Here is a 20547-nt window from a genome sequence, read left to right on the forward strand (position 1 = left end):
GAGTCCATCTCCGCGCATCGGACGCCGAGACTAGACTGCGCCATGGCGCGGAGACCCACCATCGATGATACTGTTGATGCCACATCGCTCCACCTACAAGCCATCTCGCGTCGACTCCGAACTACCAACAACTCCACCACCTTGAGCAGTCCTCGACCGACGACTTGAGGAAGGAACACGACACCGAAGTGCCATCGTCGCCCAAACAGCGGAACAGAGGCTTTCGCCTGCGCTCATGGTAGAGGTGGGGGCATATGATCCACACCGAAGCCTCCAGGAAGGTAATCGGCGCCGAGGGTGTCGACTTTGGTGCGGCCGCCACACTGGCAGGAGTTTCCCCCGGATCCATGCCCAGCCGCCAGATCCGTCCAGGCAGTATTGGTGTCAATCGTAGTCGCTAGTGTAACCAGCATGAACCGGAGTAAATTAAGTGGGAGACGACGCCTCCCATGGAACTCCGGGCGGCCATCGAGGAGCCACCGTAGCGCAGCCGCGTCCACGCCGCCCACGCAGCCGTGGAGGGCCCTCCATCTGCACCCGCGGGTGCCGCGCGCCAGGCAGGCTGCACCGCGTGCCACCAATCGAGGCTGCCTTCCCGAGATCCCCGCGCCGCCTGAGGCGTGGCAGTCAGATCTGAAGCAGATCGACCACGGCCACCATAGGCGCGCCCCGAACGGCCCCCACACGACCACCGGGGGAAGCAGCTCCTACCGTCACCCCTGAGCCCTCGGCGGCGTGCCCCGTCCCCAACGCACCGCCAATTACCGTTGAACGCCACCCGCCCTAGGTCCGGCCGCTGCGGGGAGGAGAGATCCCACCGTCGCCGACGCCAATTGGGCTTTGCCCGACGGCGCGCCCCGGCGGCGGCGGGCAGGAAAGGTGGGAGAGAGGGCCGAGGGCTTGGTGACACTAGGGTTCCCCCCTGGTCGCCGCGGGAGGAAGACCCAGGGGAGGGGAGAGGGGAGGGGACGTAAACCGGCTGGACCTGCAACCTTCACTCCATGAAAGTAACCGGCAAAATCATCGAAACCCTGCTCCTCCACATAAAAATCGCTGACCTTTCCTGCAAGAAGCTAGGGACGGAGCCATGATCCAGGAGAATGGGGAGCCAAACATAACTAACCAAGCTTTAAGGTGGGGCATAAATTTGAAGGGCATATATGCAATTTTTTCAAGAAATCTGAAGGGTATATGTGCAGAAATTTCAACCGGGGGTGGGGGTATCCCCCCCTCGCCCTGGCTCCGTCGCTGCAAGAAGCTTCATCAAAGGGCCAAACCCATCTGATAGATCATGGAATTGTATCCATATTTTGAAAGTGTTGAGGTCAATCGTCGACGGTTTGGTGAATCTTTCATATGGAGCTAGCAAAACTGGCTGCCTTCGGGAAGTCTAGCCCCCCCCCCCCAACCCAATGCATCACCTTGTTCCAATCTCCCAGGCATGAGAATTGCATAGTATAAAGATTATTGCCCAAAGATCGAAATTTGATAGTCAGGGCCAAATCCGTGCGCTTCTCATATTCTTGTAAAACCAGAAATCACAATACTCAGGGTTTGTATGCACTTTGCTGACACTACAAGAAATATGTCAACTTGTGACCACCACTATTGGTCACTAAATGATCATTGTTTTTCATTTGTGACCTTTTTGAGACCAAAAACAGAAGGTCAAAAGCTGACCATCGTAAACTGACATTAACGACCTTCTCTGTGAGAAGGTCGTAGACGTTTACGACCAAAACAGAAGGTCGTTGAACCCATGACCTTTTGTTTTGGTCACTGACTGTCTGCCCAGGCCACGTCGGATCCGACGTGGCAATCTGACGTGGCAAAATTGCGACCAATTAAAAAGGTCACTGATAAGATTCAGCCTGGTCCGAGTAGGTGTCTATATTGGCCGAGCCCATTAATTCAGTCCATTTATTATTATTTTTTCTTATTAATTTCAGCATGGGCCATACCCCACAATTCGGCCCTTTTATTAGGTTCTTCCATACTAGGGGTCTCAACCTTTTTTGCAATATATTTCTTTTTTTGTTTTCTAAGGTTTTTTTGTTTCGTTTTTTAAACACTCCAATGCTTGTTGGGTTGTCCCCTTTTCCAGCCCAATTATTTTTCCAATATTAGATCTCAGATTTTGAAAGAAATGTTTGGACAAAATTGTTTCATATTCAAATCATGAAAACTCCATGCCGAATTCAAATCATCCATCATATCACATCACATAACACATCTCCCAGGTTTACATAACACAACAAAATCATCTCACAAATACATTTACACAAGAATATAGCAGGAACAGAGGGAATATCTGCTACTATCCTAACATGTATGTATATGCTTCCAATCAAGTAGCAGCCAAGCAAGTAGGCATCACTGTAGCAGCCAAGCAAGTAGGCATCGTTGACGTCTACTCACAGCTTTCCTCGCACCAGAAAAAGAGTCAAAACAAAAAATATTAGACCATAATATGACACCAGACTACAGATTAGTAACTTTAAATCAGAAAGTATATCAACACCACTGTAAAATAGTCCCAGACCATCACAAAGAAGCCAAATACTATTAACTGATGATTAGTAGACACAGACATGATTCAGCCACATAATGGCTACCACAAGCAAAAGTGACAATTGTGTAAGCAAGCTGCTAGTGTACACAAGGTGATTGAACTCCTGTTGTTTAGTACGCATACATGGTAGGCTACTGCTGCTAGTGTTCTAAACCAATAGAGCATGCTATAGGAGCAGAAAAGTGGGAGCTAGGGCTAGAAGATGGAGCCGACTCACCGGAAAGCTTGTGGTTGCTGCCGTACACAGCCGCCATCACGCCAGTCGCCTCAAAAAGCACCACCACGCCGGAGACGGTGCCTGACGTGTGCAAGAGCAGAGCACCTGTTGCGTCCATTTCCAAATAGAACAAGAACAAAAAATTAGGAAGGGTTTCAGAAAAGGACAGTTATTTAGAATGACAACACAAATTCAGCTAGTACCATACTTTTCGTTCTCCAGCTAGTTAAAATGATATACTCATTCATACAAGAAAACATAGACACAATATGAATATTCATTGCACAAGTGCAAGTCATGCAAAATACTTCACTGCAACACATTACGCCTAAACTTCGCATAAGATATAATTGATAAAAATCAGTTTGCTGCTACTGCCATTGGAAAACCGGCACCGAATTGAGTGGTAATAGAGATGTAATTGATAAAAATCGGTTTGCTGCTACTGCCATTCAAAATCTAACTGACCAACTAGTTCGAACAGTAGGCAAACTGAGACAGAAACAAGTAACTAGCACCGTATTGAGCGGTAACAGAGAGGGGAGGGGAGACGTGCAACTTGCAGCAACCAACCCAAACCAGATCAGGACACGAAATGCACAAGGAAACTCATCGCATCAAAAATTCGAACGAACAACACAAGACAGAGGCAGACGGGTGGCGGAAAGGGACCAAGGCGCTTACCACGGAGACCTGCTTGACATCAGGGTGCTTCTCCTTGTACTCCTTCCTGAGGTTGTTCCTGCAAAGACGAAACACGCACCAAATCCTCGGTCAGGACGCGACTCCACAACACAGAAGAAACATGAATAGAACCAGGAACCAAGATTGGGACTCACATGAAGATGAAGAAGGCACTCGGGGGAGCTTGGGCTTGTTGGGGTCCTTCTCGGCCCTGCTCTTCTTCACCGCGAGCCTGCACCACCACAACATAAACAACAACAGCAAACCAAACCGAGTCAGAACCCGACATGAAACAACAACAACCACCACGGGAAACAAAAACGATATGGGGAGACGAGGGAGGGAGGGGTCGGGGCACTGACCTGGAGTCGCCAGTGCGGGAGCCCACCTTTGTTATTATGTTAAAGAAAGTTGATTTGCCAACATTGGGTAACCCGACCTGCATGAAACGTTAATATAAACTTCATATATCCTCTTATTCCTTAATAGTAAACTACTATGTTAAAGAAAATAAGATGATGGTTCTGGAAATAGTAAACTTGCAAGACAATAAGACCACAAACACACTATTGCATTCACAGTTATTAGTAAAGCAGCGATCAAAACTAGTGATAATGCACAAGCAACTTTTGCATATGTCTATATGATCAAACATTACAGAAGTATAATTGTTATTCTCATCGCACTACATAAGTGGATCTATGAACATGCCAGACACAATACTGAACATGCAAGGAAAAACTGTAAAGAAGATATTTTACAGATTTACTGTGACATATTTACCCTACATGTGGAATATTTTTCAATAAATGAACTCGTCTAAGAGGACATGAAACAATATCTACTCGTCAAAGAGGACATGACACAATATCTACCAGCTACTAATCCCACGCAATATCTACTAGCACAGTTTGATGAGGTTATGTACCTAGGGTAGGGTCATGGACCTATCTGGGATACCCTACCCAAGGACATCCTTAGAAGAAGCTACCTTCCAGTCGACCAAGAGGGACTTCACTCGACCAAGAGAGACATCACTCGACGATGAAGATAGCCACTCGACCATGAAGCCAACCACTCGATGGCCAGGAGACCTAAAGCCACTCAGCACGCAACGATCTGTCATTAAGTAGCTTTAATAGTCTTCATGGCACTTTACGAGGGTGTTACCAGTAACCCCCTATCTTAATGTACTTTAAACCCTGCATAAATGAGGGCCAGAGGGGTCTGGCAGACTCTATATAAGCCACCCCCTCCTCAGTGTAAAGGGTTCGCACCCCTGTAACTCACATTCACAGAAACCAATCGACCGCCTCCGGGCTCCGAGACGTAGGGCTTTTACTTCCTCCGAGAAGGGCCTGAACTCGCTAAATACTCGTGTGTACAACTACTCCATAGCTAGGATCTTTCCTCTCCATACCTACCCCCCATTCTACTGTCAGACTTAGAACCACGACAGTTGACGCCCACCATGGGGCAGGTGTCTTAGCGACTTTTTGGAGAAGTTGCAATTTGTCCGATTGCCTTCATCATGGTTTCTGGCGGAGCTCTGGTCGAGGGCCGCGAGATCCGTCTCAGTGCGCTTGCTTTCATCGCCGATGACTCTGCTTGGCTCCAGGAGGCACCACTCGACATCGACGCGCTCCCCGTCCGCTGGGCGACGCACTTTCGGGCATGTGTCCGCGGCGTCCTACTGCGGCAGCCGTCGACCCCATACCGGTCGACTCCTGTGCTGTCTTCCCTCCCTGTCTCCCACCAGCGCAAGCGCTCCGGTTGGTCGAGACTTCAGCGATGGGTGAGACACGCAGTGGCTCGCCAATCGGCCACCACCCAAGTCACGGCAATAGAGCCCGACGAATCTCTCTACGACCTGTTTGATCTGTCGACTGGCTCCGTGGAGACTGCATCCGAGTGCGACAACAGTGATCCAGCGGCCGAGGTCCTGATGGTCAACGGGCCTCGTAGCCCTCCCGGTTTCCCCCGCACTGATGGGATGGACGACAGAGGCGACCCCGCTCAGGCCCACGAAGAATATCAGCCCAAGCCGCTCACTTCTCGGCAAAGAGAAGATCTTCGCCGCTGGAACATGGATGCCCTGCATACTCCCATCGCAGGAGAAACTCCTGAGGCTCGTGCCTTGGAAGAGGCGTGTTTGGCCAACTTCGCTGAACGCACTTGAGTAGAGAACCTCCAGCAAGCACTCGACGAGCGTGCGCGTCAACGAGTACCCGACTCCAGCCGACGCCAGCTCTTTCCCCAACCGACTCAGGTATATCGAACCCTGATTCAGAATTTGGCAGCTACAACACGTATAGCGGAGTCAATTCAGCCCTCTCAGTCAGAGGCTGAAAGAGGCTTGATGCAGATCAGAGATTTGCTCCGGGCGGTAGGAGATCAGAATTCAGTTGTGTCACAGTCGCGCAACAGGATTCACAGTCGATCCATCGCTGCGAATACCGTTCAGTCGACTCACAGCCCAAGGTTGCCTCCGAGGCGCGTGGGACATGAAGGCCGGCGGGTCCACTATGATGATCGATTTGATCATGATGATAGGCGTCGAGTGCCCACTCCTTCCCCGAGAAGTGGGTCTAATGCCCATCGGCAGCAAGATGACAGGCGCCAGCTCAGTGTTGGGCGGAGAGCTCCAGTCGACCCCAGAGAGGCAGGCTTTGACGCGAGATCCATCATCGTGCAAGGTTTGGTCGACCGGAACAGAGCTCACAGAGGTGGCCATGACAGAGATGTGCCCACAAGCAGCCGAGTCCATGTTTCAGGTCCAGAATGCTTTAGCAGAGCCATCAGAGCCGCAGTGATACCCCCCAGCTTCAGGTTGGCGACTGGAGTAAGTAAGTTCACCGGAGAGTCTAAGCCTGAAACTTGGCTTGAAGACTACCGAGTGGCTGTACAAATTGGTGGCGGTAATGATGAGGTGGCCATGAAGCATTTGCCACTTATGCTAGAGGGTTCGGCCAGGGCGTGGTTGAATCAGTTAGCTCCTAGAAGCATTTACACCTGGGAAGATCTTTCCCGAGTGTTCGTCAGGACGTTCGAGGGAACTTGCAAGCGACCGGCCGGATTGACAGAGCTGCAAGTTTGCGTACAAAAGTCGAGTGAAACACTGAGAGATTACATCCAGAGATGGATCACTTTGCATCATACTGTAGAGAATGTGTCGGACCATCAAGCGGTCTGCGCCTTCAAGGATGGTGTCAAGAACAGAGAGTTGAGCCTGAAGTTTGGTCGAACTGGAGATATGACCCTGAGTCGGATGATGTAAATAGCCACCAAGTACGCCAATGGCGAAGAAGAGGACCGACTCCGGAGTGGCAAGTACAAGCCAAGTCAGTCGGAGAAAGGAAACTCCAGTCGGAAGCAGAAGCGGAAGGCCGAGCTGGCTGCTCCTGGAGAGGCTCTGGCCGTGACTCAGGGCAAATTCAAAGGGAAGCCCAAAGGATCTTGGAACCCCAAGAAGGTAAAGGATAAGGAAGGTAATGACGTGATGGATCTGCTGTGTCATATCCACACGAAGAAAGACGAAGAGGGTAACTTCAACTACCCAAAGCATACCACTCGCCAGTGCCGGCTCTTAATCCAACAGTTTCAAGGAAAACAGCCGAAGGACAAAGAGAAGGAGTTGGACAATGCCGAGGACAAGGAGGACAGTGATGGAGAGTACCCTCATGTCAACTCCACTCTGATGATTTTTGTTGATGTAGAGAGCAAAAGTCGACTGAAAGTGATCAACCGTGAGGTCAATATGGTCGCCCTGGCGACACCAAGCTATCTGAGATGGTCGCAAACTCCCATTACTTTCGACCAGTCTGATCACCCTAATCACATTGCCACCCCTGGGAGGCAAGCGCTGGTGGTCAACCCAGTCGTCGAAGGCACTCGACTGACGAAGGTATTGATGGATGGCGGTAGTGGATTGAATATACTGTATGCAGAGATGCTCAAGGGAATGGGCATTCCGATGTCCAGGCTCAGTTCCAGCAACATGAGTTTTCACGGAGTCATCCCTGGAAAGAAGGCTGAGTCACTCGGCCAAATAGCTCTGGATGTAGTGTTCGCCAACTCGAAGCATTTCGGCAAAGAGAAGATGACATTTGAAGTCGTGGATTTCCGAAGCGCCTACCACACTATTTTGGGAAGACCAGCCTATGCCCGCTTCATGGCTCGACCATGTTATGTGTACCTCAAATTAAAGATGCCTGGCCCCAAAGGCATGATCACTATCACTGGCAGCCGGAAGAAGGCAGAAGAGTGTTTCCAGAAAGGCTCAAAGATTGCGGATGACCAGATAACAGTGGTAGAGCTGGAAGGATACAAGAAAAATGCAGATCCGAGTGATTTGTTACGGGCCAAGAAGCCCGCCACAGAGTCAGCGTTCCAGTCGTCTGGGGAGACGAAGCCGGTTCATATCCACCCGACCGACCCCAACGCAGCTCCGACCCACATTTCCGCAACACTCGACTCTAAATAGGAAGAAGCGCTCATCCAGTTCCTCCGTGAGAACTGGGACATCTTTGCATGGAAGCCAGCTGACATGCCGGGTGTTCCCAGGGGGCGGGCTGAGCATCGCCTTAGAGTTGACTCAAAAGCAAAACCTGTTAAAGAACATCTTCGACGGTCCGCCGTTTAGAAGAAAAAAGCCATTGGCGAGGAGGTGGCTCGACTCCTTGCAGCAGAGTTCATCCGAGAGATATACCACTCCGAGTGGCTCGCCAATGTCGTCATGGTTCCCAAGAAGGACAACTCACTTCGCATGTGCATTGATTTTAAACATATCAATCGGGCCTGCCCAAAAGATCATTTTCCTCTCCCTCGCATCGACCAAATTGTCGACTCGACTGTGGGGTGCGAGAGATTGTCTTTTTTAGACGCTTATTCTGGGTATCATCAGATCCGTCTGTATGGACCTGACGAAATCAAAACAGATTTCATCACTCCATTCGGGTGCTTCTGCTTTATCACCATGCCATTCGGCCTCAAGAATGCCGGAGCCACGTTCATGAGAATGATTCAAAAGTGTTTACTCACTCAAATCAGTCGGAATGTGGAAGCATACATGGATGATATCGTGGTCAAGTCACGAAAGGGTTCCGACCTGTTGACTGACCTAGCTGAAACATTTGCCAATCTCAGGAGGTATGATATCAAGCTCAATCCATCAAAGTGCACATTCGGAGTACCTGGCGGAAATTTACTCGGTTTTCTCGTTTCAGAACGAGGAATCGATGCTAACCCAGAAAAAGTTGGCACCATACTCCGAATGAAATGCCCTGTGCATGTGCACGACATCCAGAAGCTTACTGGATGCTTGGCCGCGCTAAGTCGATTCATCTCTCGCCTCGGTGAAAAGGCATTGCCCCTTTACCGACTGATGAAGAAGGCAGACAAGTTCGAGTGGACTCCAGAAGCTGATGCAGCGTTTGCCGAGCTAAAAACTCTGCTCTCCACCCAGCCGGTGCTTGCTGCTCCAGTCAGCAAAGAGCCTTTGTTGCTTTATATTGCAGCCACAGGACAAGTCGTCAGTACAGTACTTACGGTCGAGTGGGAAGAAGAAGGGAAAGCCTTCAAAGTTCAGCGCCCAGTGTATTATCTCTCTGAAGTTTTGATCCCATCGAAGCAAAGATATCCCCATTATCAGAAGCTCGTATATGGGATCTACATGACCATGAAGAAGGTTGCTCATTATTTCTCTGATCATGACATTACAGTCGTCAGCGACGCACCATTGTCAGAGATTCTGCACAACAGAGATGCAACTGGTCGAGTGGCTAAATGGACGATTGAACTCCTTCCCCTTGATATCAAATTCGAGGCAAAGAAATCCATTAAGTCCCAGGCTATAGCAGATTTCCTTGCCGAGTGGATTGAGCAACAGCAACTGACTCAAGTTCACTCGGAGCATTGGACCATGTTCTTTGATGGCTCTAAGATGTTAAATGGTTCTGGTGCTGGGGTTGTTTTGGTTTCCCCCCGAGGAGATAAACTCAGATATGTGCTCCAAATCCACTTCGATTCCTCTAACAATGAAGCAGAATATGAAGCACTCTTGTATGGGTTGCGCATGGCCATTTCACTCGGCGTCCGTCGCCTTATGGTCCATGGCGACTCAGATTTGGTGGTCAGTCAGGTGATGAAGGAGTGGGACGTTAGAAGCCCAGCCATGATTGGATACTGCAATGAAGTGAGGAAGCTCGAAAAGAAGTTTGAAGGGTTAGAGCTCCACCACATACCCCGACTGAAAAATCAAGTAGCTGACGATTTGGCGAAGATAGGATCCAAGAGAGAAGCCATCCCTAGTGATGTGTTCTTGGAGCATATCCACACTCCGTCAGTCGTAGAAGATCCTTTTATCGACGAAGCTCCGCAACCTAAGAGTGTTACGGATCCGACTGAGGTTGAAGTCCCAGCAGTGGTCGACCTGATCATGGAAGTTTTAGTGATCACTCCCGATTTGACAGTATCGTATATCGCGTATATATTGAGGAAAGAACTCCCGGAGGATGAAGAAGAGGCTCGACAGATCGTCCGCCGATCTAAGGCCTTTACCATGATAAGGGGACAGCTGTATAGAGAAAGCGCGACTGGAGTTGGTCAGAAATGCATAACGCCGGAGGAAGGTCGAATAATCCTTGATGACATCCACTCGGGGACCTATGGCCATCATGCGTCCTCTCGGACCATCGTGGCCAAAGCATACCGAGCCAGATTTTATTGGCCAAGAGCGAATGAAATGGCAAAGGAGATAGTCGACAAGTGCGAGGGATGTCAATTTTACTCCAATATGTCACACAAGCCCGCGTCAGCTTTGAAGACCATACCACTCGTCTGGCCCTTTGCAGTATGGGGGTTGGATATGGTTGGTCCCTTGAGAACAGGTAGAAGCGGTTTCACCCATGTGCTGGTAGCAGTCGACAAGTTCACCAAGTGGATTGAGGCCAAACCCATCAAGAACCTCGATGCAGGTACTGCTATCAGCTTCATCAGAGAACTGATATTCAGATATGGAGTCCCGCACAGCATCATCACTGATAATGGGTCAAACTTTGATTCCGAAGAATTCAGAGCTTTCTGCACATCTCAAGCCACACGAGTCGACTATGCTTCAGTCGCCCATCCACAGTCGAATGGACAGGCAGAACGAGCCAACGTCTTGATTCTCAAAGGGTTGAAACCCCGTTTTATGCGCGATCTCAAGCATGCGGCTGGTGCATGGGTCGACGAACTTCCCTCGGTGCTTTGGGGGTTAAGGACCACGCCCAATCGGTCGACTGGAAGAACTCCATTCTTCTTAGTCTACGGAGCTGAAGCAGTTTTGCCGAGTGACCTCCTCCACAATGCTCCCCGGGTCGAGCTCTACACCGAAGCTGAAGCAGAACAAGCGCGGCAGGATGCAGTCGACCTTTTAGAGGAAGAAAGGGAGATGGCTCTGATCAGATCGACCATTTACCAACAAGACTTGCGTCGCTTCCACGCCAAAAACGTCAAGAGTCGAGCCTTCTAGGAAGGAGATTTAGTTCTCCGAGTGGATCAGCAGAAACCACACAAGCTCGCTCCTTCTTGGGAAGGTCCCTTCATCGTCACCAAGGTTCTCCACAATGGAGCATACCGTCTTTACAATGTCGAGCATCAGATCGATGAGCCCCGAGCTTGGAACGCGGAGCTTCTCCGCCCCTTTTACACTTAAGTATTCACTCGGATGAGTTGTAATAAAAGTACTTCTGTAGTTTATTTATCAAAGACAAGAGCTTTATTTCTTCTGTTATTTCTTTTGTCCACACAAAACAATCCCCCAGTGGGTGGCTCGGTTGCAAATCTGATTCGCCTAAGTCTGTAAAAAAAATCCTAACCGAGTGGTGAGCCAGTCTCCCACACGAAGGCTTAGCTGCGAAATCCGTTTCGCCTAAGATAAACAAAATCCTACCGAGTGGTAAGCCAGCCTTCCACTCGGAGGCTTAGCTGCAGTCCAAGTACTCGCCTAAGTTAAATAAAATCCTACCGAGTGGTGAGCCAGCCTTCCACTCGGAGGCTTAGCTGCAGCCCAGTGCTCGCCTAAGTTAAACAAAAACCTACCGAGTGGTAAGCCAGCCTTCCACTCGGAGGCTTAGCTGCAGCATTGCGCTTGCCTAAGTACAAATACAACATGCACTCTGCAAGGAGGACAAGGTGCAGGTCGACTGCTACCCTCTCCTTCCGAGCTACGCCACAAATACAATGTGCGCTCTGCAAGGAGGACGAGGTGCAGGTCGACTGCTACCCTCTCCTTCCGAGCTACGCCACAAATACAACTTGCGCTCTGCAAGGAGGACGAGGTGCATGTCGACTGCTACCCTCTCCTTCTGAGCTACGCCACAAATACAACGTGTGCTCTGCAAGGAGGACGAGGTGCAGGTCGACTACTACCCTCTCCTTCCGAGCTACGCCACAAATACAACTTGCGCTCTGCAAGGAGGACGAGGTGCAGGTCGACTGCTACCCTCTCCTTCCGAGCTACGCCACAAATACAACGTGCGCTCTGCAAGGGGGACGAGGTGCAGGTCGACTGCTACCCTCTCCTTCTGAGCTACGCCACAAATACAACGTGCGCTCTACAAGGAGGACAAGGTGCAGGTCGACTGCTACCCACTCCTTCCAAGCCACGCCACCAATACAAAATCCTACCGAATGGAGAGCAGACCTCCCACTCGGGGGCTTAGCTGCAGCCCAGTGCTCGCCTAAGTATCTGAAAATCCTACCAAGTGGAGAGCAGACCTCCCACTCGGGGGCTTAGCTGCAGCCCAGTGCTCGCCTAAGTATCTGAAAATCCTACCGAGTGGAGAGCAAACCTCCCACTCGGGGGCTTAGCTGCAGCCTAGTGCTCGCCTAACTATCTGAAATCCTACCGAGTGGAGAGCGGACCTCCCACTCGGGGGCATAGCTGCAGCCTAGTGCTCGCCTAAGTATCTGAAAATCCTACCGAGTGGAGAGCAAACCTCCCACTCGGGGGCTTAGCTGCAGCCTAGTGCTCGCCTAAGTATCTGAAATCCTACCGAGTGGAGAGCAGACCTCCCACTAGGGGGCTTAGCTACAGCCTAGTGCTCGCCTAAGTATCTGAAATCCTACCGAGTGGAGAGCAGACCTCCCACTCGTGGGGCTTAGCTGCAGCCCAGTGCTCGCCTAAGTGTATTGTGGAACAAGTCGATTGCAATGAGCGCTTCGCTTTAAACCTGCAAAAGACACCTCAAACCGAATGCAAACATATTCAACGTTGAATCCAAGTTCGGATAACACCTAACGGAACCGAAAGTGCTCAGGCGCTAGGCCTGTTAAGGTTTATCGGTTACAAAACTCACTCGGCATACCGAGACAAATTTAAAGTATCAAGCTTAGAAGTTTTTTACCCCTCCTGTGGAGGGCTGGAAGGCGCAACAAACTCGTCCAGGTCAATTCCATCTGCAATTCGATTGGCGGCGGCGATGAAGGTCTCCATGAAGGATCGTAAATCGTGCTTCTTGGTGTTAGCCACCGTAAGGGCCACCAGCTTGTCCTCTCGCGCATCCTTGCAATGAACGCGGACCAGAGACAGAGCAACATCCGCACCACACCTGGCCGAAGACTTCTTCCACTCCTGCACTCGACTTGGGACCTCGTTCAGTCAAGTCATCAGAGACTCGAGGTTGTTCTGGAGCGTTTCTCTTGGCCAGAGTGTTGTGTCAATGCGGGAAGTTGCGACCTTCAGCCTTGCAAGATAGTCGACGACGGCAGCAACGCGAGATTCAAGCCGGAGCACATTCATGGCGACTTCCTCTTTCACGGGAGAGTTGATGGGATCCAGGTTTATTTCCAGTCGACCAGTCTCCTCTTCAAAGTTCTGGCAAAATTCTGCAAGCACAACCACCGATTCAAGACAATAGTCGGAGATCACAATTGAAACGTCTGTTTGTTACAAAGGATTACCTTCAAGCATGAGGAATAGCTTCTTGGCGAGTCCACCCAGATAAGCCTCCAGATCGTTCTTCTTTCCCTCCAACTCGCTGGCCTTGTCATTCAGGGCAACCTTGTCACTTTTCAGTCGACTGACCTCCTTGTTGGCAGCATCAAGAGCAGCCTTCAGATTGGTGTTTTCTTCTTCAAGCTTGGTAACTTAAGCCAGCTTTTCATCTGCAAGCTTGGTCTTCTCTAAAGCCGCTTTCTGCAACCCAGCCAAGTCAAGGTCTTTCTTCTTCAGGGCATCCCTCACTTTGTCTGCAAAATTACAGTGAGATCAGACTCTAAAACAAACGAGAGGCAAAAGCAGTCGTCGGAGGCCTCACCAAACATACCTTTAGCCTCCTCCTTTGCCTTCATTAGGTTCTCTTGGGTCAGTTTCAGATCAAGCTCGAGCTGGATATGTTTGTTCTCCATCTCAGTGTAACGAGCCGCAAGGTCGCAGGATTTCTACGAAGAACCAATCGACAGATGTCAAAGACAATTCACTTCCGAGTGACTAAGGAAAAATCATAGCATTTCTAAGACTATGGCCGAATACAAACATTCGACCATAGTCTCGGGGACTACACCCAGTGGGTGCACTCAGCGTGTCCCCACTAGTTTCATCAGTTAGAGTTGACCAGTCGACCAACAAAAAAAAACGGGAGGTGTTCTTCTGACTATAGTCGACTGCCAGCAGTCGACCACAGTCTCGGGGACTACACCCAGTGGGTGCACTCAGCGTGCCCCCACCGGTTTATGAATCTATTCGACCTAGTCGAGTAAGGAAAAAACTTAAGACATAAAGACTATAGTCGACTGCCAGCAGTCGACCATAGCCTTGGGGACTACACCCAGTGGGTGCACTCAGCGTGCCCCCACTAACCCGGAATTTCAATCGACATACCCAGTGGGTGTAGGACAAACTCTAGGAATTTCAGAAAGAAGAGTTTTCAGATATCATATCCTAACAGAACAGGCAGTGACCGACTGACCTGAACATTACTCTGAAGAGCTGAACTGGCGTCATAGGCTGCCTGACTGGCTTCTCGTATTGCCTTCACTTGCTCCATCATGACCCCCGCTTGGCGTATTGCTTCTTTAGCAGCATTAGCCTGGTCTTCTGGAACGTGGTAGGTTGAGAAAAGCGAGGGTTGAGCAGCACTCGACGATGAAGGACGAGCACTCGTCAACGGCACCGCAAAGGTTACGGTAGGCCGAGTGGCATTGTCTCCCTCCACGACCAATGTCTCGGGTGCTGGCACATCCTGAGTCGCCTTGCCAGCAGACACTTTCTTGCTCCTCCTTTGCCTTGGTGGTTCCTCGTCGTCGTCGTCGGGAAGGTCGATAACAACGTTAGATGAAGTTGCAGAAAAAGAATCAAAATTAGAGACAAGAAGCCAATTGACTGAAGATAGAACTACAAGAGTTATACCAGGTTTCGAAGTAACAGCATCCTCCATCTCCTGATCTTCAGCTCTGGCCGAGATCTCAGAAGTAGCAGCACTGCAGTTTCAGAAGACAGTCGATTAGCTCATGAGTCGACCAAGAATAAGTTCATGAGGAACAGACAAATTCAAGCAACACCATTACCCTGAGATAGTGGGGATCACCATCTTCATCTTCGGCAAGACCTTCGCCGACTTCAACGGCGCCACTCGAGACTGCTTCGGAGCTTTCTCAGTCGGCACCGGAGAAGTAGTCCGAGGGCGCTTGGGCGACTGCGTGACGGTTGCGACCCCCTTACCACGCTCGACCACGGGATCATGGACAAGCTTCGAGCGTCTTTCCGAGCGAGGAGGTACAACTTCCTCCTCCTCCTCCTCCTCCTCTTCCTCCTTATCAGAGTCATCACCCTCATCATCATCGTCAGCATCCGAATCCCACTCCTCTAGGCTTTCGCCCCCACTTCCTTCCTCCTCTTCAGTCGGCGTCTGCGCTCCATTGGGCATCGAGTATAACTCGGTGGTGGCCTATCAGACAACAAAACAAAACAAAGATCAATCGACCAATTCGCAGCAAAGCAGAATGAATACAGCAAGATAACAATTGGAGATAAGTGGTCATACCGTGTCCGGGGTATAGGTACAGTCGAGTGGTGGGATCCTCCTAGCCCCTCGAGGGTTGTCCTTATTCCATGTGATGGCTGCCACCCACCTCTCCAGTGTGGCGTCGTTGACCACTTCTGGATGGACCCGAGTGGTGTCTTCGGTACCACAATACAGCCACATCGGGTGGCCTCGGTACTGAAGCGGTTGGATGCGCTGTCTAAGGAAGACCTCCAGAAGATCCATACCCGTCACTCCGTCCCTAACAAGTTGGACTATGCGCTCCATCAACATTTTCACCTGAACTTTCTCCTCAGGAAGCACCTTCAGAGAAGAGGGTTTGTCCACTCGGTCCATGGAGAACGGAGGGAGACCAGTCGACTGCCCCAGCATCGACTCGTCTTGGCAGTAGAACCAAGTCGAGTGCCACCCTATGACCAACTCAGGAAGGGTCATGGCCGGGAAAGTACTCTTATTCCTCATCTGAATCCCAAGACCACCGCACATCTGGATAACCTTAGTCCTCTCATCATCCGGACTCGCCTTTTTCACTATCTGTGAGCGACAGGTGAATATGTGCTTAAAGATACCCCAGTGTGGTCGACAACCCAGGAAGTTCTCGCACATGGACACACAAGCAGCAAGATAGGCGATGGAATTGGGGGTGAAATGGTGGAGTTGCGCCCCAAAGAAATTCAGAAACCCTCGGAAGAAAACACTCGGCGGCAGAGAAAAGCCACGGTCTACATGAGTGGCTAGGAGAATGCACTCACCCTCCTCCGGCTGCGGTTGACACTCGATCCCCGGAAGCCTTCCTGACCCGTGGGGGATCAGTCCCTCGTTGGCCAGGTCATTGAGATCTGTCTTGGTGATGGTCGAGCGGATCCAATCCCCTTGGACCCAACCTTTTGGCAGGCGGGACCTTGACGAAGATCCGCCCCGACTGGACGGTCTCCCCTTCACTTTCCCCATTGCCGTCGCCTTCTTCGCGCGCTCTAAGGCCGCCGTCTTCTCCTTCACCATTGTCGCCGGCGAAGCACGCGAGGAGTGGATAGGCGGAGGCGAGAGCAGGCGCAGCGGTCGGAGGCAAAGAGGGCGGAGAGAAGAATGGGAATGCATTGTTCAAAAACCCTCGCCCGACGCTTTATATAAGGGCGCTTCCGAGTGGCTGACGAGTGGGTCTGGGCGGTCCTGTCACATCCCGAAACAGTCGCGCACGCACGATACGTGGCGAAAAAGGCGGCATGGAAATCGAGGCGTCCACACCTTATCCCATCCGAGTCCGCGGTCCGCCCCATTTCGCGCGCTTCCCAAAATTCGGATCCCACAAAATCCGCTAACGGCAGATCAATCTGTCAGACGATATCTTTCCTACGATCCGTCGCTCGGAAGTTCACTAAAGTTCAAAAGTTCACTCGGCAGAAGAAAGGAATGGATCAACGCGACTGAAAGAAAAGTTGATGCCAACACTGAAAAGAAGAATCGCTGATCTAGGATACGACATGATCAAAGCACGGAAAATAGGTCAGAGAAAATCATCAACTCCTTCCTCACTCTAACCTCGATCCATTCGGGGGCTAATGATGAGGTTATGTACCTAGGGTAGGGTCATGGACCTATCTGGGATACCCTACCCAAGGACATCCTTAGAAGAAGCTACCTTCCAGTCGACCAATAGGGACTTCACTCGACCAAGAGAGACATCACTCGACGATGAAGATAGCCACTCGACCATGAAGCCAACCACTCGACAGCCAGGAGACCTAAAGCCACTCAGCACGCAACGGTATGTCATTAAGTAGCTTTAATAGTCTTCATGGCACTTTACGAGGGCGTTGCCAGTAACCCCTATCTTAATGTACTTTAAACCCTGCATAACTGAGGGCCGGAGGGGTCTGGCGGACTCTATATAAGCCACCCCCTCCTCAGTGTAAAGGGTTCGCACCCCTGTAACTCATATTCACAGAAACCAGTCGACCGCCTCCGGGCTCCGAGACGTAGGGCTGTTACTTCCTCCGAGAAGGGCCTGAACTCGCTAAATACTCGTGTGTACAACTACTCCATAGCTAGGATCTTGCCTCTCCATACCTACCCCCCATTCTACTGTCAGACTTAGAACCACGACACAGTTAACCAGAACAATTACAAACAGTAGAGGAAATTATGAATGCATAAATGCATGAATGGTTCTTTAGATCAACTTCAAAGCTAGCAGCAAGCATGTTTAGACAACTTAACACATTAGTAATATTGCCAGCAATATTATTGTAAGCACAAGAGAATCTGAAGTTGAAGCTTCAGCTTCAACATTAGTAATATAGCCAGCAGTATTCACAGCTTTAGCTTCTTGTTCTGCATGTGGATGATGTTGGTACACACTCCATTCATGAAGTCCTGAGAGTGTGATATCACAAGTATACGGTCAAGTTTCTTGAGTGTTTCTTCCAGCCACACACATGCCTCAAGATCTGCAAATGTTGCCACAGAATGCCAGCAATATTGTTATTAGTTCACAGACAAAAGCAGGCATCACAAGAACTAGAATTCATACAAGGAATTCCTAAACAAGCAGCAACCACTGAAATCACAGGGAGATGCAAATAATATTGTGCAACCCATGTACAACTTTTATAAATGGATTAATACAAGTGCCTTTCTTTATGTTTAGAGCACCAAAATCATACTAATTCAGAAATAAAACAGATAGATAGGTGAAGCATTTGCAGTGGGCAAGGTCTCTTTATCTTCATTATTAAACTAGAGCAAGGTGGGAACAAGGAAGTTTTTTAAAATGCAGCAGGCACAAGTTGACAAAAGAGGCCTTATGGTTTCAAACCCACTAGGAAACTGATGGACAAGATAATTTTTACTAGCTTCACACACAATTGTTCTTACTAGTGGCAAATAGTAACAAACATAAGTACTGAAATTGATCTATTGATTGTGAGTAGTATGAAACCAACACTTGTCATATCAAGGTTGTGTGTAAATGACCTGTTCCCCCTAATAACCATCTAGCCACAAACTACAACAGCTATCTACAAGACTACAACAGTTTCAGACATTTACGTCCTTACAGTTTCGGTTAACTATTTTGCAGACTACATCAATTTCAGTAAACTGTTTCTCTGACTATAACAGTTTCAAAAAACTGGTTCAGGCACAAGAAGATTAGCACCCCTAATAAAATACAACCTGGTTGGGTCACGGGGTGGGGTGGTGCATGTCCTGGTCATCCCCCCTCCCCCCTCATCATTATCTTCGTCGTCAATGTCATCCATGGTGGTGAGGTTGGGCAGCCTGGTGGTGGTGGGCATCCTCCTTCCCCAGATCAGAACAACAACAGCTTCTCCTCCATGGCCCTCAAACTATACTGCTGCACACAATCAAATGGGACGCACACATCAGATTCGGAAGTAGATGAAGAAAACCAGAGGAAGAAAGAGAAGGGGAGGAGAGATTCATGTCGCATGCTAGGGTTTTAGGGAGGGAGGAAGGAGGGAGCTTCCATGGATGCGGCTGCCATTGTGCGGAGCTGCGGGCTAGGATTTCAGGGCGCGAGCAGCGGGAGCTCCGCCTCTGACTCCTACTCTGCCACTATGTGGTCGTGGATGAGGACCTAGGTTGAGGACGACGGTGGGTGGTCGGCGGCGGTAGGTTGGTTGGAGGAGTAGGCAGCAGCGGATCTGCACGCGCCTGACTGGATCAAGATTGAGAAGGGGAGAGGGTGGGTGTAGCAGTGGTGGATGACCGACATGCGGCGGAGGCGACGGCGTCGGTGTTGGGGAAGAGGGAATCGGGAGAGGAGGAGGATCTGGACCGATGGGAGGAAGGGGACGGGCTTGGGGGATGCGGCGGTAGCGGGGAGGTAGTCGCGGAAGAAGGCGAAGGTAGGGTCTGCGAGGGTGGTGGCAGCGCTCGGCAGATGAGGATGAGAGGCTGGTGGCGTCGATCTGGATCGGGGAGACGGCGACCGCGCGAGGAGGCGCGGATCCAGCTCTACAATGGCGTGGATCCGAAACGCCCGATGTGGCCGTGGCGGGAGAGCCACTTGAGGGTGGGGAGGCGTGGGGACTCGGGCTCCTCGCCGTCGATGGCCATGGTGCGGGGGCGGGGGCGGCGAGGGCCGGGGTTTAGCGAGCGGGTACGGGTGCGGGCGGCGGGATCGGCTTGAGGTAGGTGGCGACGGCGGCGAGGATTCGATCTAAATCAAGGGAGAGGGGAGAGGGGATGGGAGGAGTGGAGTTAGGGTTTGGGCTGCGGGTGGGTGGGTGGATGGATGGATGGATGGATGTGTGCCATGTCATCAATCCATGGCACAAACATCTCCACCAATGAAAATTAAACTTATGTATATATGTTTTTTTTCTTTTCGTTTCCTTTCTTTGTTTTCACCTATGTGAAGAACCTATCAAATATTAGTTATAAAATTGGACCGCAACAATTTTCAAAAATATTCGACCGTGTTATATGTACAAATTGACCAAACGGTTCCCTCTTAAAAGTTTTTCGTCCACCTCTCGTCCATTTTTCAAGTGTTCAAAATGAGTTTTTTGTGAAGAACCTACCAATTTTTTGTTGCAAATTTGGACCAAATCAAATTTATAAAATCTTAGGCCATATTTAATGTATAATTGACCAAATGGTTGGGTGTCAAAAGCTTTGATCAACCTCTCGTGAAAAAGACAAATCCCCGCCGATTCAGCTGGAAGCGGGTCAAATTTGAACTGCAGCTACCTCGTAGTTTGCTCTTTATTTTTTCCAAAAATCATTTCTAGGTACATAAGTATCTATTTAATCAGAGAAATATCAAAAGTTTTCCAAGATCCAACCACTAGCTAGGAACGGTCAAGCCCGCCATTTTGACCGCATTTTGAAACGGGCATAAAAAATTCAAAAAAACCAAAAAATTGGAAAACCTTCACAACGTGTCATTATATGTGACCAAGTTTCCAGGAAAAATAATAAACTTGTAATACGGAAATTATTTTAAAAAAGTGTTCTTAGAAATGAGCTATCATGCGTGAAGATTCATGGCTTTCAAGCCAAATGATCAATCTTATGGCCAC

The 20547-nt window shown here is 49.9% G+C and overlaps 1 pseudogene; it reads right to left on the reverse strand.

Moving 5' to 3' along the window:
• Positions 1–2414: 2414 nt before the first annotated feature.
• Positions 2415–3918, reverse strand: LOC123090252 (uncharacterized; annotated as a pseudogene).
• Between the last annotated feature and the right edge of the window lie 16629 nt (positions 3919–20547).

The sequence above is a fragment of the Triticum aestivum genome, chromosome 4B, assembly GCF_018294505.1.
Source record: "Triticum aestivum cultivar Chinese Spring chromosome 4B, IWGSC CS RefSeq v2.1, whole genome shotgun sequence".
NCBI classification, from domain to species: Eukaryota; Viridiplantae; Streptophyta; class Magnoliopsida; order Poales; family Poaceae; genus Triticum; species Triticum aestivum.